Below are 15,591 nucleotides of genomic sequence, written 5' to 3'. Positions count from 1 at the left end.
GATTAGATCTAGGGTTAGGGCTAGAACTAAGGATAGGGCAAGGGTTAGGGCTAGAGTTAGAGCTAGGTTTAGGGTTACAATAAGTGATAGGGTTAGATCTAGGGATAGGGTTAGTGTGAAAATTAGAGTTAGTCTTAGGGCTAAAGTTAGGTTTAGGTTTAGGAATACAGTTAAATTAGGGGTAGGATTAGGGCTAGTTTTAGGGTTAGGGAAGGTTTAGGTTTAGGATACGGGTTAGGATTTGAGCTATGGTTAGGTTTATTTTTAGGTTTAGGTTTCCAGTTAGTTCTAAGGTTAGGTTTATGTTTAGGGTTATGGAAGGTTTAGGTTTAGGTCTAGGTTTATCAGTAGGTTAAGTTTAAGGTTAGGGTAATGGGTAAGGTTTGATCTAGTGTTAGAGCTAGGGTTAAGTTTAGGATTAGGGCTAGGGTTAGGGTTAGCGTTAGGCCTTGGGTTAGTGTTATGGTTGGGTTAAGGGTAAGGGTTAGGGATCAAGCTAGGTTTAGGGCTAGTGTGAGGGTTAGGTTAAAGTCTGGGCTAGGCTAGGTTTAAGGTTAGGGCTAGGGCTAGGGTTAGCATTAGGTTTAGGGTTATGGTTAGGGTGATGGATTGAGTTAGAGCTAGGGATAGGGTGACATTTAAGTTTTGGGCTAGTGCTATGTTTAGGGTAAGGTTTAGGGTTTGAGGTTGGGTTAGGTTTAGGGCCAAGATTAGGTTTAGGATTAAGGATGGATTTAAGTTTAAGGTTATGCTTAGGGTCAGGTTTAGGGATACAATTAGGGCTAGGTTTTGTGTGAAGTTTAAGACTAGTGTTAGGTTTCTGGGTAATCTAAGAGCTAGGGTTAAATTTATGGCTACTTTTAGGGTTAGTCTAGTTTTAGGGTTAGTTTTGGCGTTAGGATAAGATTTAGAGTTAGGGTTTTTGTTATGGTATGGGTCAGTGTTCGGGTTAGGGTTAGTTTTAGGGTTACAGCCATAATTAGGACTAGGGATAAGTCTCTGGTGAATTAGTGTTTAGGTTAGGTTAAAAGTTATTGTTAGGTTGAGGGCTAGAGTTTTGGCTATATTTGGGATTCAACTTAGGTCTAGGGCCAGTATTAATGTAGATTTAGGTATAGGATTACCTGTAGGGCTAGTCATAGGTTTCAGTTTAGGGGAAGGGTCAGGTTTATAACAAGGGTTAGTGTTAGGGTCAGAATAAGGGTCATGGTTAGGGTTAGAGTTGGGTTAAGTTTAGAGCTAGAATATGGGCTACACTTAGGACTAGTAATAGAGATAGGGTTTGGGGTAGACTAAAGATTAGGGTTAGGACTAGGGTAGCAATAGGGTGAAGGTTTGACTTAATGTAAGGGATAGTTGTCGCGACCCCTTGCCCGCAAGGAAGACGCAACTCAGGAATCTTCTTTCAGCAGTTTATTCAGGCCCTTGATATTTCTTCTTCTCCCTCTCGGATGCCCCTCCCAGCCTTAATAAAGCATCTCAAGCCCCAATGCAAAGCTGCCACATGGAGCTTTCTCATAGGGTGATAAGGGATTACGTGCCAACTCTCCAAAAAAGGAGTTGTTTATCACAGGCCACAGTGGAAGCCGGCGCCATCTTCTAATGGCGGCCACGGTCTATAGGAACGGCTCACCATAGATAGTGTTAGAGCTAGGGCTAGTACCAGGGATAAGATTAGGGTTAGGCATAGGATTAGGGTTAGGGTTAGGATTAAGGCTAATTTGGGGCTAGTATTAGGGCCAGGGTTTGTGTTAGGTTCAGGGCTAACATTAGGTCTAAGGCTAATGTCAGGTCTAGGGTTTGATTTAGGAATAGATTTAGAGTTATGATTATAGATATGTCTAGTGTAAGGGTTAGTTTAAGGTTTAGGGTATGGTTTAGAGCTAGGAATATTATTAGTGTCAGTTTCAGGGCTATGGTTTGGGTTAAGTTAATGATTAAGTTTAGGGCTCAAATTAGCTTTAGGTTTAGTGTTAGGCTTACGGATATGGTTAGGTTTAGGGTTCAGTTTAGGTTTAGGTTAATAGATAGGTTTAGGGTTAGGAATAGGTTTAGTGTTATGCTAGAGTTAGCATTAGGGTATGGTTAGGGTTAGGGTAATGGATAGGGTTACAGCTATGGCTAGGGTTAGGTTTATGGTTAGGGTTAAAGGTAGTGTTATTTCTCTGATTAGTGCTTGTTTGGGGGTAAATTAGGGCTAGGTTTAGGTCTAGGGATTGTGTTAGGTTTAGGCCTAGTGTTACGCTTAGGTTTAGGTTTAGGGATAGGGTTAGGTTTAGGGGAAAGGATGGGATTATACCTAGGTGTAGGTCTAGGTAGAAAATTAGAATTATGGTTAGGGCTACAGTTATGGTTTTGTTTATTATTAAGACTAGGTTTAGGGCTAGGTTGAGGGTTAGGGTTTGTTTTAGGGTTATGGCAAAAAGTGGAGCTAGAGATAGTGTCCAATCTCTGGTTATGGTTAGGGAGAGATTTAGGGTTAGGTTTATTGCTAGTTCTAATGTAATGGTTAGGTTTTGAGTAAGGGTCTGGTTTAGAGCTATGTGTATTATTAGGGTTAGGTTAAGGTTTAGGGTTTAGTTTAGGTTAGGATTTAGGATTAGGGCTTGACTTAGCATTAGGTTGGGTTTAAGGTAATGAGACTGTTAGTTTTAGGGTTTAGGTTAGGTTTAGGTTAATTGATACAGTTAGAGTTAGCAATAAGGTCAGGGTTAGGCCTAGGGTTTGCATTCTGGTAAGTGTTATGATTAGGGTAATGCATAGGGTTAGAGCTAGGGTTAGGGCTAGGGTTATCATTACTATTAGGCCTAGAGTTAGGAATAGGGTTAAGCTTAGGGATAGTGTTAGGGTTAGGATTAGGGTACAGTTTAGTGTTTGAGCTAGGGTTAGTTCACATTAGGGCGAAGGTTATGTTTGGGATTATGCCTATGTTAGAGTTACAGTTAGGGTATGGATTAGTGTTAGTGTTAGAACTAGGATTATCGTTGGGTTCAGGGTATAGGATAGGGTTAAATGTCAGGTTTTGTTAGGGTTAGGATTAGGGTTAGTTTTACAGTAATCATTAGGTATTGAGCTACGGTTAGGTTAGGGTTTGGGTTAGGGTTAGGGTAATGAATAGGTTTAGGGATTGCGATAGGGTTAGGGTTTGGCCTATTGTTAGTGTTAAGTGTAGGGTTAGGACTAGTTTTAGGATTAGCATTAGGGTTATGGCCAGTGTTAGGGTGAGGTTTAGGCTTAGGGTTAGGGTTAGATTTAGAGTTAGGTTTAGATCTAGGGTTAGAGCTAGGGTGAAGGTTAGGTCTTGGGTTTGAACTAGGGTTAGGGCTAAGTTTTGGGTTATGATAAGTGATAGGTTTAGAACTATTAATAGAACTAGGGTAATAGTTAAAGTTAGTATTAGGGCTAGAGTATGGTTACACTTAAGGTTAGGGCTAAATTAAGGCTAGGATTAGGGCTAAAGTTATTGTTAGGTTTAGGCCTATGTTTAGGTCTAGGATTAGAATTAGGATTAGGGTAGGTTAAGGTGTGATGTTACAGGTAGGTTTAGGGCTAAGGTGAGGATTAAAATTAGGGTTATGGCTAGGTTTAATTTTAGGATTAGGATTAAAGCTAGTGTTAGGCCTAGGATTAGGACTACAGTTTGTGTTAGGGTTAGGGCTATCATTAAAACTAGGTTTAATATCAGGTCTAGGGTTATGATTAGGGAAAGTTTTAGGGATAGGTTTATGGCTAGGTATAATATAAGGGTTAGGATGAAAGTTAGGGTCATCTTTATAGGTAGGGGTATTATTAGGGTCTGAGTCATGGTTAGGGTTTATTTTATGTTAAGCTGGAGGTTTAGGGCTCAAATTAGCATTAGGGTTAATGTTATAGTTATGGTAATGGATATGGTTAGGTTTAGGGTTTACTTTCATGGTAATGGATTGGTTAGGGTTAGGGATAGTGCTAGAGTTAGGCCAGGAGTTAGCATTAGGATTAGGGTTAGGGTTAAGGTAATGGATAGGGTTAGATCTAGGGTTAGGACTAGGATTATGATTAAGGTTAGTGCTAGGTTTAGGATTAGGTTTAAAGATAGTGCAAGGATTAAAGTTAGGTTTAGGTTGAGGGTAAGGTTTAGGGCTAGGTTTAGCATTAGAGTTAGGGTTAAAAATATGCTTGAGTCTCGGATTAGGGCTAGGGTTTGGGTTATGTTAGGGCTAGTTCTAGGGATATGACTAATGTAAGAACTAGGGTTATGATTAGGGAGAGTTTTAGAGTTACTATTAGGGCTAAGTCTAGTTTTAGGATCAGGTTTTGGTTTAGGATGATATTTTGAAATAGGGTTAGTGTTTGGGTCAAAGTCAGAATCAGGGTTCATTTTAGGGTCAGGGATAGAACTCGAATTAAGTGTAGGCTTAGGGCTAGATGTCAGGTAAGGATTTCGTTTAAGGTTTAGGATTAGTGCTATGGCTCGGTTTTCTTTTAGGGCTAAAGATAAAGTAAAGGGTAGTTATTCAATTAGCATTAGTGTTATTGCTAGTGATAATGTAAGTTTAGGCTTAAGGGTAGATTTAAAGTAATGGTTAATTCTAGGGTTAAGGCTATGGCTAAGGTTAGGGCTAAGGTTAGTGCTGGTGTTTAGTTCATGGTCAGGCATAGGGTTAGAACTAGGAATAGGGCTAGGGTGAGAGTTAGAGTTAGTCTTAAGACTAGGGTTAAGGTTAAGTTTAGGGGAAGAAATGCCTGTTTGATTTCCACCTCCATATCCATTTACCCATATAGGTCAAAAAAGAAGTGAAACCTTAAAATACAAAGTGTTCATGATAATGAACAATTGATTTGAGAAGGTCCAAAACTTGGGAGCATGCTAAGGCTAAACAAAAGATAAATTCTGCCCAATATCAAAGAAATGTGAACAAAACTAACTCTAATTCTAACATTACCTCCAACCCTAGCCCTAGCCCAAACCCTAAACCTAACCCTAACCCTAACCTGATTAGAGAACCATTGATCCTAGAAATCCCACACTTGGGAGCCTTGTGGGGCAAGGTAAGTAATGAATCCTATGCAGCATCAATCAAATATGGGAGGTATTTCAGTACATGCATATTTCCCTGTTTTCTCCTAAAGCACCTTTGGATATAGTTGTGTTTGCATGCTTAAGCTCAGGCCTACTTTCGCAAGAAACATACCAGAGTCCTTACAGATAACTGATAGAGTGCGTGAAGTTTCAAGCACCACGAACCCTGTTTGATTTTCAGCTCTATTAACTTTCCCTTATAGGTCAAAATGAAGTGAAATCTTAAAATACAAATTGTTCCTGACAGCAAACCTGTGAATGGAGAAGTACTAAACCTGGGAACAGAGTAAATCTAGATAAAAGATAAATCCTGTCAAGTATCAAAGAATTTTGATAAAAATAACTCTAATCCTAACATTAGATCTAATCCTATCCATTCCCGTAACACTAACTTTTTTATGGAAACTTTGACCGTAGAAGTTGCAAAACTGGGCAGCCTAGTAGGGAAAGCAAAGGGATGAATGCTGTGCAGTATCAAATAAATCTTACCAAATATTTGATGGAGTATATCAGTACATGCATATTTCCCTGTTATCTCCTAAATGACTCTTGGATAAAGTTGTTTTTACATGCTTCAGCTTAGGCCTACTTTTACAAGAACAAACCAGAGATTGCCCACAGAGAATTGATGGAGTGTGAAGTTTCAAGCAGCTAGCACCAATGCTGTTTGATTTCCAGCTCAATTTCCTTTTACCTGTATAGGACAAAATGAACTGAAACTTTAAAATACAAACTGTCCCTTACAGAGAACCATTGAACCTAGGAGGCCACAACATGTTGAGTATAGTAAGGAGAAAATGAATCCTGCCCAGTATCAAAGAAATTTGAACAAAACTAACTCTAACCCTAATATTAGCTCTAACACTAACCCTAACACTAACCTTAACAATAACCCTAACCTGTTTGAAAAACTGTTGATCCTAGAAGTCCCGAACATATGTAGCCTAGTGACAGAAGCTATCAGATGAATTCTATGCAGTTTCAAAGAAATATGACAAAATAATTGGGGTGTTATTTCAGTTTATGAATATTTCTCTGGTTTCTGCAAAAGGGCTCTTGGAAAATAAAAAGTTGTTTTCACCATCTTCATCTTAGGGCTACTTTCTCATGGAACAAACCAGAGAGTTCCCACAGAGAACTGATTCAGTGTCTGAAGTTTTAACTAGCTGGCACCAACCTGGTTTGATTTCAACCTCCATTTTCCTTTACCTCTGTAGGTCAATATGAAGTGAAACCTTAAAATACAGAGTGTCCCTTTTAGCGAACCATTGAAATGAGAAGGTCCAAACCTGAGGAGCATATTAAGGTTAGGTAAAAGATGACTCCTTCCAAGTATCAAAGTAATTTGTACAAAACTTACTCTCACCCTAACATTATATCTAACCCTAGCCCTAACCTTAAACCTATCACTAACCGTAACCTGATTAGAGAACCATTGATCCTAGAAGTCCCACACTTGGAGAGCTTTGTGGGGAAAGCTAAATAATGAATCCTACTCAGTATCAAACAAATCTGACAAAATAATTAAGGGGGGAATTTCAATGCATATTCCCTGCTTTCTCCTAAAGGACTGATGGATAAAGTTGTTTTTGCATGCTTCAGCATAGGCCAACACTCACAAGCAACATATCAGTGTGTCCCCACAAATAATTGAGGGTGGGTGTGCAGTTTCAAGCAGTTAGCATAAACCATGTTTGATTTTCAGATCCTTTTACATTTACTCATATAGGTCAAAATGAATTAAAATGAAAATACTAACTGTTCTGGAAACCAAACAGTTGAACCAAAAGGCCTAAACATGGGAAACAGAGTGAGATTAGTTAAAGATTAATCCTGGATTGTATGAAAGAAAGTTGAATAAGGTAACTCCAACCCTAACACTACCTCTAAACTGAGCCCTAATCCTAAGCCAAAACATTAACATAGCCCTCTCCCTAACCCTAACATTTACCCTAATTTTAACTGTAACCATTGCCCAAACCCTAGCTCTAACTCTATCCATTACCATAACTCTAACCCTAATCCTAATGCTAAACGTATCACTAAACTTAACATTTACCCTAGACCTGCACTAACCCTAACCTGCTCCCTATCCCTAAATCTAGATCCAACCATAACACTTACCCTAAACCTAACCCTAACCCTAGGCCTAACCATAAGCCTAACCATAACCCAAACACTAGCCCTAATCCTAACCATAAATGTAGTCCTATCCCTAGCTTTTAACCTAAACATAAGCCTAACCCAAATGCTAACAATAGGACTAAACCTAACTCTATATCCATCCCTAAGGCTATTAAAAACCCTATCCCTAACTTGAAAACTAAACCTAACCATATCCATTACCCTAAACCTAACGCTAATTTGAGCCTTAACCCTAAACCTTAACCAAAACCAATCCCTAATCCTGACCCTGATCGTAATAACACAACTAGCTCTAAACCTGACCTTTACCCTAAATCTAAACCTTACAGTAGACCTATTCATAACCAATCCCTACAACTATCCTTAAACATATTGCTAGATCTGACATTAGCCTTAGCCTTAATCCTAGCCCTAGCCCTAACACAAACCCTCATCCGAGCCGTAAACCTAGCCTTAATCCTAACCCTCACCCTAACCCTAACCCAAGACCTAATCCTAACCATAACCCTAGCTCTAAGCTTAACTATAACTGTATCCATTACCCTAAAAATAACTCTTATCCTAATGCAAACCCTAGGACTAACCCTAACACTGTCAATATCCCCAAAAGTATCAATTATACTAAACCTAACCTGAACCCTAAACCTAACCCTATCTTTAACCTAAAACTAACCCTAACTCTAATTCGAATTGTAACCATAAACTCAAACATAAACCAAGCCCTAACACTTACCCTGGCCCTATGATTCTCGTAGTCTAAACCGGACTCTTACCCTATACCTAACGCTTACAATAGACCTAGCCATAAACCTTTCCCTAAAACTATCCCTAACTGTAACCTTAGAACTGAAATTAGTCCTAGCCATAACCTTAGCCCTAACCCTAACACAAACCCTAGCCCTTATCCTAGCCCTAAACATTGCCTTAATTATAACCCTAACCTAAACTCTAGGCCTAACCCTGACACTAACCCTAGACTTAATCTTAGCCCTAAATTAGCCTGATCCATATCCCTAGTTCTAAGACTAACTCTAACTCTCACATTACACCTTTCACTCATGTTAACCCTATCCCTTACCATAATCCTAGTACTATCCCTAACCCTAGTCCTAACCCTTGCCCTATCCTTTACACTACCACTAACTTTAGACAAAACCTAACTCTAAATGGATGCCGAACCCAAAGACTAAGCCAAACCCTAACACTTGCCCAAACCATGACACTAATCCTAAATCTAGCCCTAAACTTAGCCCTAGCCCCAAAACAAAACCTAGCTATGGCTATAAACCTAACCCTTAGTCTAAACAAATTCTAACCTTAAACTTAGCCCTAACCCTCGCCATAATATGAGTTGTAAGCTGAACAATAAACTAACCCTGAACCTGACACTGACCCTAACACTACTTGTTCTATACATCAACTTAAACCTAAACCAAACCCTAACACTAACTCTAGCCCTAAAACCCTAAAACTACCCCTATACATCACCCTAATGCTTACATTAGCCCTAACACTAACCCTAGCCCTAAGTTAATCCAAAATCTAGCCCTATTTCTACCTATAAACCTAGCCCTATTCATAACCATAAACCTAGCACTAAACCAATCTTTAATTCTATCCATTACTTTAAACATAACCATAACCTTAATGCTAACCCTAGACATGAACATAAATCTATAACTAATATTGACCCAATCCATTATCCTGAACCTAACCTGAATCTAAACCTAACCCTATCATTACCCTAATCCTAACACTAAAACTAATTCAAGCCCTAACTCTAAACGTTAACCTATCCCAAACCCTAACCTGAACTTGACCCTAATAAAACCTCTAGCTCTCAACTTGAACATAAACCTACACTTAACCCTTATTGTAGAATTAGCCATAATCCTAACTCTAAAACTAACTTTAACCATAATTCTGTACCTGAAATTTTCCCTAGCCCCAATCCTAGTCCTAAACCTAAAACAAACCCTAGACCATATCCTAGCCCTAAACCTAGCTTTAATCATAACAGTAACCATAACCCTACTCCTAACCCTAATTCTAACCCTTACCCTACCACTATACCTAGCTATAATGCCATCTCTTACCCTAAACTTAAACCTAACCCTAACCCTAACTCTAGGATTAAGCCAAACAATAAACCTAGCCCTGATCCTAGCACTAATTTAGCCCTATCTCTATCTCTTACACTAACCCTAGCCCTAAGACTCACCTAACTCTCGCACAATACCTATCCCTAATTCTAACCCTATCCCTTACCATAACACTATCCCTAGCCCTAAACCTTGCCCTATCCTTAGTCCCAGCCCTAACCCCAGATCTAACCCTAACTCCAAATCTAACCCTAACCCAAAGCCTAAGCTTAACAATTACCTATCACTAAACTTAACCCTAGAACTAAAACAAAACCAAGCAATAGCCCTAACCCTAAACATTAACTTAAACCAAATCCTAACACTAAACCTAGACCTATCTCTGGCCCTAATTCGAGTTCTAACGCTAACTTTAAAACTAACACTGACCCTGACCCATATCCTAACACTAACCTAGCTCTAAACACTGCCCTCACATCAATCCGAACGCTAAGAATAACCCTAACAATAATTCGAGTCCTATCTTTAACCCTAAAACGAACCCTAACCTAACACAAACCCTAGCTGTAAATATTACCCTAAACTCAAACCTAACATAACACTAATCCTAACCATGACACAAAAACTAACCTAATTTAACCCTAATTCTTACATTAGCTGTGGCCCTAATCCTATCCCTAACCCTAACACAAAAACTAGCCTTAATCTGAGCCCTAAACCTAGATTTAACCATAACTCTAACCCTAACCATAGCCCTAAACCTAGCTCTAAACCAATCCCTTAACCTAAGCAAAACCCTAAAACTAAGGGTAACTCTAGACCTATCCCTAATTCTTAGGCTAACCAAAACCCTAACTCTATTAATAGCCCTAACCCTAGCTCTCATTCTAGCTCTAAACCTATCCCAAATTCTACCCTAACTCTTACCCTTATAGTGAACCTACCACTAAACCTCGGTTTAAACCTAACCCTAACTCTCACCCAAAACCTATGGTAATCCTATCACTAGACCTAACCCTGAACCTAGCTCCCAGCCTAGCCCTAATCATAGCTCAGAACCTAAACCTTGTGCTAAACATAACCCTACTTCTAACCCTCACCCTAACCCTAAGTCAAGATCTAATTCTAACCATAACCCTAGCCATAACCTTAACTTTAACTCTATCCATTACCCTAAACATTATCCTACACTAATGTAACCCTAGGCCTAACCCTAAACCTATCATTATCCCCCAAACTGCCAATTACCCTAAACCTAACCTGAACCATAAACCTAACCTTATCATTACCCTAATGCTAACCCTAATGCAAATTCGATCCCTAACACTAAACTCAAACCTAAACCAAAGCTCAACACTGACCCTGACATTAATAATTCTCCAAGAACTAAACCTGATTATTACCCTATACCTAACTCTTACACTAGACTTAGACATAAAACTAACCCTAAAATTATCCCTAACTATAACCCTAGACCTGACTGTAGCCCTAGCCATAATCCTAGCCCTAACCCCAACACAAATCCTAGTCCTTCTCCTAGCCCTAAACATAGCCTTTATGTAACCCTAAGCCTAATTTTAGGCCTAACCCTAACACTAACCATAGCCCTAATCTTAGCTTTAATTTAGTCCTATCCCTAACCCTAACATTAACCCTAGACCAAAGACTAACTCTAAATGTCACCATAGTCCTAACTCTAGTTCTAACCCTATACATTACTGGAAGCCTATTCCTACACTGAACCGTAGGTCTAACCCTAGCCCTATTCATATCCCTGGCCATAACTGTAGATCTAACCCTAACTCTAAATCTAACCCTAACAATAAGCCTAAGCCTAAACCTAACCCTAGACATAACCCTAAGGCTAATCTTAAAACTAGCTCTAAACCTAGCCCTAGCACTAAAACATAACTGAGCCATAGACCTAACCCTAATCCTTAACATAAACAAATCCCTAATCCTACACCTAGCCCTAACCATAGCAATAATTTGAGTCTTTAGCCGAACCCTAAAACTAATCCTCACCCTGACTCTGACATTAACACCAACCCTAGGTCTAAACATCAAGCTATCCCTAAACCTAAACCTAACACTAGACCTAGTCCTATCCCCTAACACTAAAATTAGCTCTAATCATAACCCTAGTACTTATATCAACTATAACCCTAAACCTAGCTTTATTCCGAGCCTTAACCCTAGCTTTAACCCTAAACCTAACTCTAACCCTATCACTAATTGTAACCATAACCCTAGCTGTAACCTTAGCTCTAACCCTATCCATTACCCTAACCCTAATGCTAATCCTAGGCCTAAACCTAACCCTATCCCTAATCTTCATCCTATCCATTACCCTAAATCTAACCTGTAACCTAAACCTAACCCTATCATTATGATGATCGTAATCTTAATTCTAATTTGAGTCCTAACTTTAAACCATAGCCTATCCAAAACACTAATTTTGAACATGACCCTAATAATACCCTTATCTCTAAACCTGATCCTAACCCTAAACCTAATGATTACACAAGGTGTAGCCATAAACCTAACCTTAAAACTATCTTTAACTGTAATCTTAGACCTGAAATTTGCCCTAACCATAAACTATCCATAAACCTAGAATTAATCCTAACCTGAACTGTAACCCAAGCCCTAACCCTAATTCTAACCCTCACCCTAGCTCTAAACCTACCTATAACACCATCCCTTACCATAAACTAACCATAACCCTAAACCTTACCCGAACCCCCACCCTAACCCTAGGCCTAATACTAACACTAAGCCTAGCGCTAATCCTAGCCTTAATTTAATCCTATCCTAACACTAACCCTAGCCCTAAGACTAGCTATAACTCTTGCCCTAGCCCTAGCCCTAACTCTATCCTTAGCCCTATCCTAACTCTAGATCTAAACCTAACACTAAATCTAAGCCTCACTCTAAATTTAACTGTAATCATAAGCCAAACCAAAACCTAACACTACCCCTAAACATAATGCTAATCCTGGAACTTGTCCTAGCCTTGGCCCTAGCCATAAAACAAAACCAAGTGATATCCCTATCCCAAACCTTTAACCTAAACCAAACACAAACCTTACACCTAGCCCTAACCCTAAATCTAAAAATTCTCTGACTCTGACGCTTACCCTAACAGTAATCCTAGCTCTAATCATTACCATAACTTAAATTAACCCTGACACTAGATCTAACCTTAACTACAACCCTAAAACTAGCCTTAATTGTAACCCTAGTTCACACATTAGTCATTGTCCTAACCCTAGCATTAACCCTAACAAAATCCTCTCCTGGATTCGAGTCCTAAACCTAGCTTTAACCCTAATCTTAACCCGAACAATAGTACTAAACTTAACCCTAACCCTAGCCCTAACCCTATCTCTAACCTTATCCTTTACCCTAAGCCAAACCCTAACCCAAATGCTAACCCTAGAACTAACCCTAATCCTTAGCCAACTTCAACTCTAACCATATTACTAGTCTTAACCCTAGCCCTCATTGTACCTTTAAACCTAACCCTGACCCTCATTTGACCCTAAACGTAACCCTAGGACTAAACCTGACCCTATACCTAAACCAAAACCTAACACTAGACCTACTGGTAACACTATACTTATGCCTAAGCCTAACACTACACCTAGATCCAAGGCTAATCCTAAATAGACCTATAACTCTAGCCCTAGACCTAAACAAAATCCTAGCACTAGCCCTGACAATAACCCTTAACCTAAACCAAACGCCACCCTATCCCTAGACCTAACCCTAGTCCTAATTCTGGCTCTAACCCTAAACCTACACCTATCCCGAACACTGACCTTAATCCTAACACTTAAACTTGCTTTAAACCTGACACTAACCCAAAACCTAGACCTAACACTAGACCTAGCCATAAACTTAAACCTAAAACTAGCCCTAAACATAACCCTAGTTTTACATTACCCATAGTCCTAACCCTAGCCCTAAACCTAACACAAAACCTAGAGCTAATTCTAGGCCTAAACTTGGCTCTAAGCATAAACCTAAGCCTAGTCGTAACCCAAACCCAAACCCTAACCCTAACCCTCTCCATAGACCTAACCCTAGCTCAAAGCCTAACCCTTACTCTAAACATAACCCTATCCCTAATGTAAATCCTAATTCTAAACCTACCGCTAATCCTTAACTTAACCCTAGGCCAAACTTTAGCTCTAACCATATCCATTACCCTAACCCTAATCCTAACTGTAATAAAAACCCTACCCTAACACTAAACCTAACTCTAACTATAATCTTGAACTTACAATTAAACCTAACCCTTGCACTAGCCCTAACCCTAGTTCAAGCACTAACACTTATCCTAACCTAACCATAACCTTAACCCTAAATTAACACTTACCCTAATCCTAACACTTACCCTAAACCAATCCCTAGCCCTATACCTAAACCTAACTTAATCCTAGACTTAATCCCAAACATAACCTAGTCCTAACCTAGCTTTAAAACTATCCATTACACTAAACATAACCCTAACCCTAATGCTAACCTTAATCCAATTGCTGAAACCTAACCCATCCGTTACCTTAAATCTTAACTAAAACCTATCGTAAACCCTTCCATTACCTTAATTCTAAACCTAACCCTAACGCTAATTTGAGCCCTAACTTCTTAACCTTAATGTAAACCAAACGCTAACACTGACCCTGACCGTGACACTAATTATAATTCTAGCTCTAAAGTTGACTTTAACCTAAACCAAACCCTTACATTAGACCTAGCTATATCCTAACCCAAAAACTATCCTTAATCATAAGCCTAGACCTTATATTATCGCTAGCCCAAGTCCTAGCCCTAACCCTATCAGAATACATTTCCCCTCATTCTAGCCCTAATCTTAGCCTTAATGCTAAACTGAACCATAACCCTAGGCCTAATCCTATTCTAACCTTCACCCTAGCCCTAAACCTAGCAATAACCCCACCCATTCCCCTAAACGTAACCCTAACCACAGTACTAACCCTAACCCTAGCCCAAACCCTAGGCTTAACCGTAACACTAACTCTAGTCCTAATCCTAGCCCTAATTTAGCCCTAACCCTAACCCACACCCTAAACCTACTCCTAAGAATAACTCTAATTCTTACCCTAGACGTATCCCTAGTTCTAACCATATTTCTTACCATAAACTTAACCCTAGCCCTAACCCTAGCACGAGCCCTAACCCTAGATCAACCCTAACTCTAAATCTAACTTCACTCTAACACTAGCCCTAACCCTAATGCTAATCCAATATCTAGCCTTAACCCTAGCCATAGCCCTAAAACAAAACTGATCCATAACCCTAACTGTAATCCTTAACCTAAACCAAAATCTAACCCTACACCTAGCACTAACTTTATCCCTAATTTGAGTCCTAAACCTAACACTAAATCTAACCCTGACCCTGGCACTGATCCTAAATATAACCCTTGCTCTAAACATCACACTAAGCCTAAAACTGTCACAAATTGTAAAACTAGTTCATACTTTAGCCATATCCCTAACCCTAGCCCTAACCAAACCCAAATCATGGCCTTTATTTGAGACTTAACCCTAGTTTAAAACCTAACCCTAACCCAAACCTAGACCTAAACCTTACCCTAACCCTAGCCAGAATCCTAACCATAACCCTAGTCTTATCACTAGCTCTAACCCTATCTTATTAACCTTACCATAACCATAACCCTAATGGTAACTCTAGGCCTAACCCTAAACTTATTGCTGACCTTAACCTTATTCATTAACCTAAACTTAACCTGAAGCCTAAACATAACCCTACCATTATCCAAACCCTAACCCTAATGCTAAATTGAGCCCTAATCCTAAACTTAACCTAAGCCAAACCCTAACACTGACACTTCCCATAATAATATCCCTAGCTCTAAACCTGACCCTACCCCTAAACATAACCCTAATACTAGACCTAGCCATAAACCTAACCCTAAAACTATTCCTAACGTAAGCATAGACCTGAAATTTGCCCAGGCTGTAATCCTAGACCTAAACTTAACACAAACAATAGCCCTAACCAAAACCCTAACACTAGCCCTAATCCTATCCATAATCCTAGCCCTAAACTTAGCTCTAACCCTATCAATTACCCTAAACATGGCCCTAATTCTAATACTAACCCTAGGCCTAATATAAACCTATGCCTAAACGTAACCCTATCCATTAGGCTAAACCTAACCTGAACTCTAAACCTAACCCTATCATTATCCTAACCCAAACCCTCCTGCTAATTTGAGCCCTAACCCAAAAC

This window comes from Marmota flaviventris, chromosome 2 (assembly GCF_047511675.1).
Source record: "Marmota flaviventris isolate mMarFla1 chromosome 2, mMarFla1.hap1, whole genome shotgun sequence".
NCBI lineage: Eukaryota > Metazoa > Chordata > Mammalia > Rodentia > Sciuridae > Marmota > Marmota flaviventris.
This window is presented reverse-complemented; position numbering follows the sequence as displayed.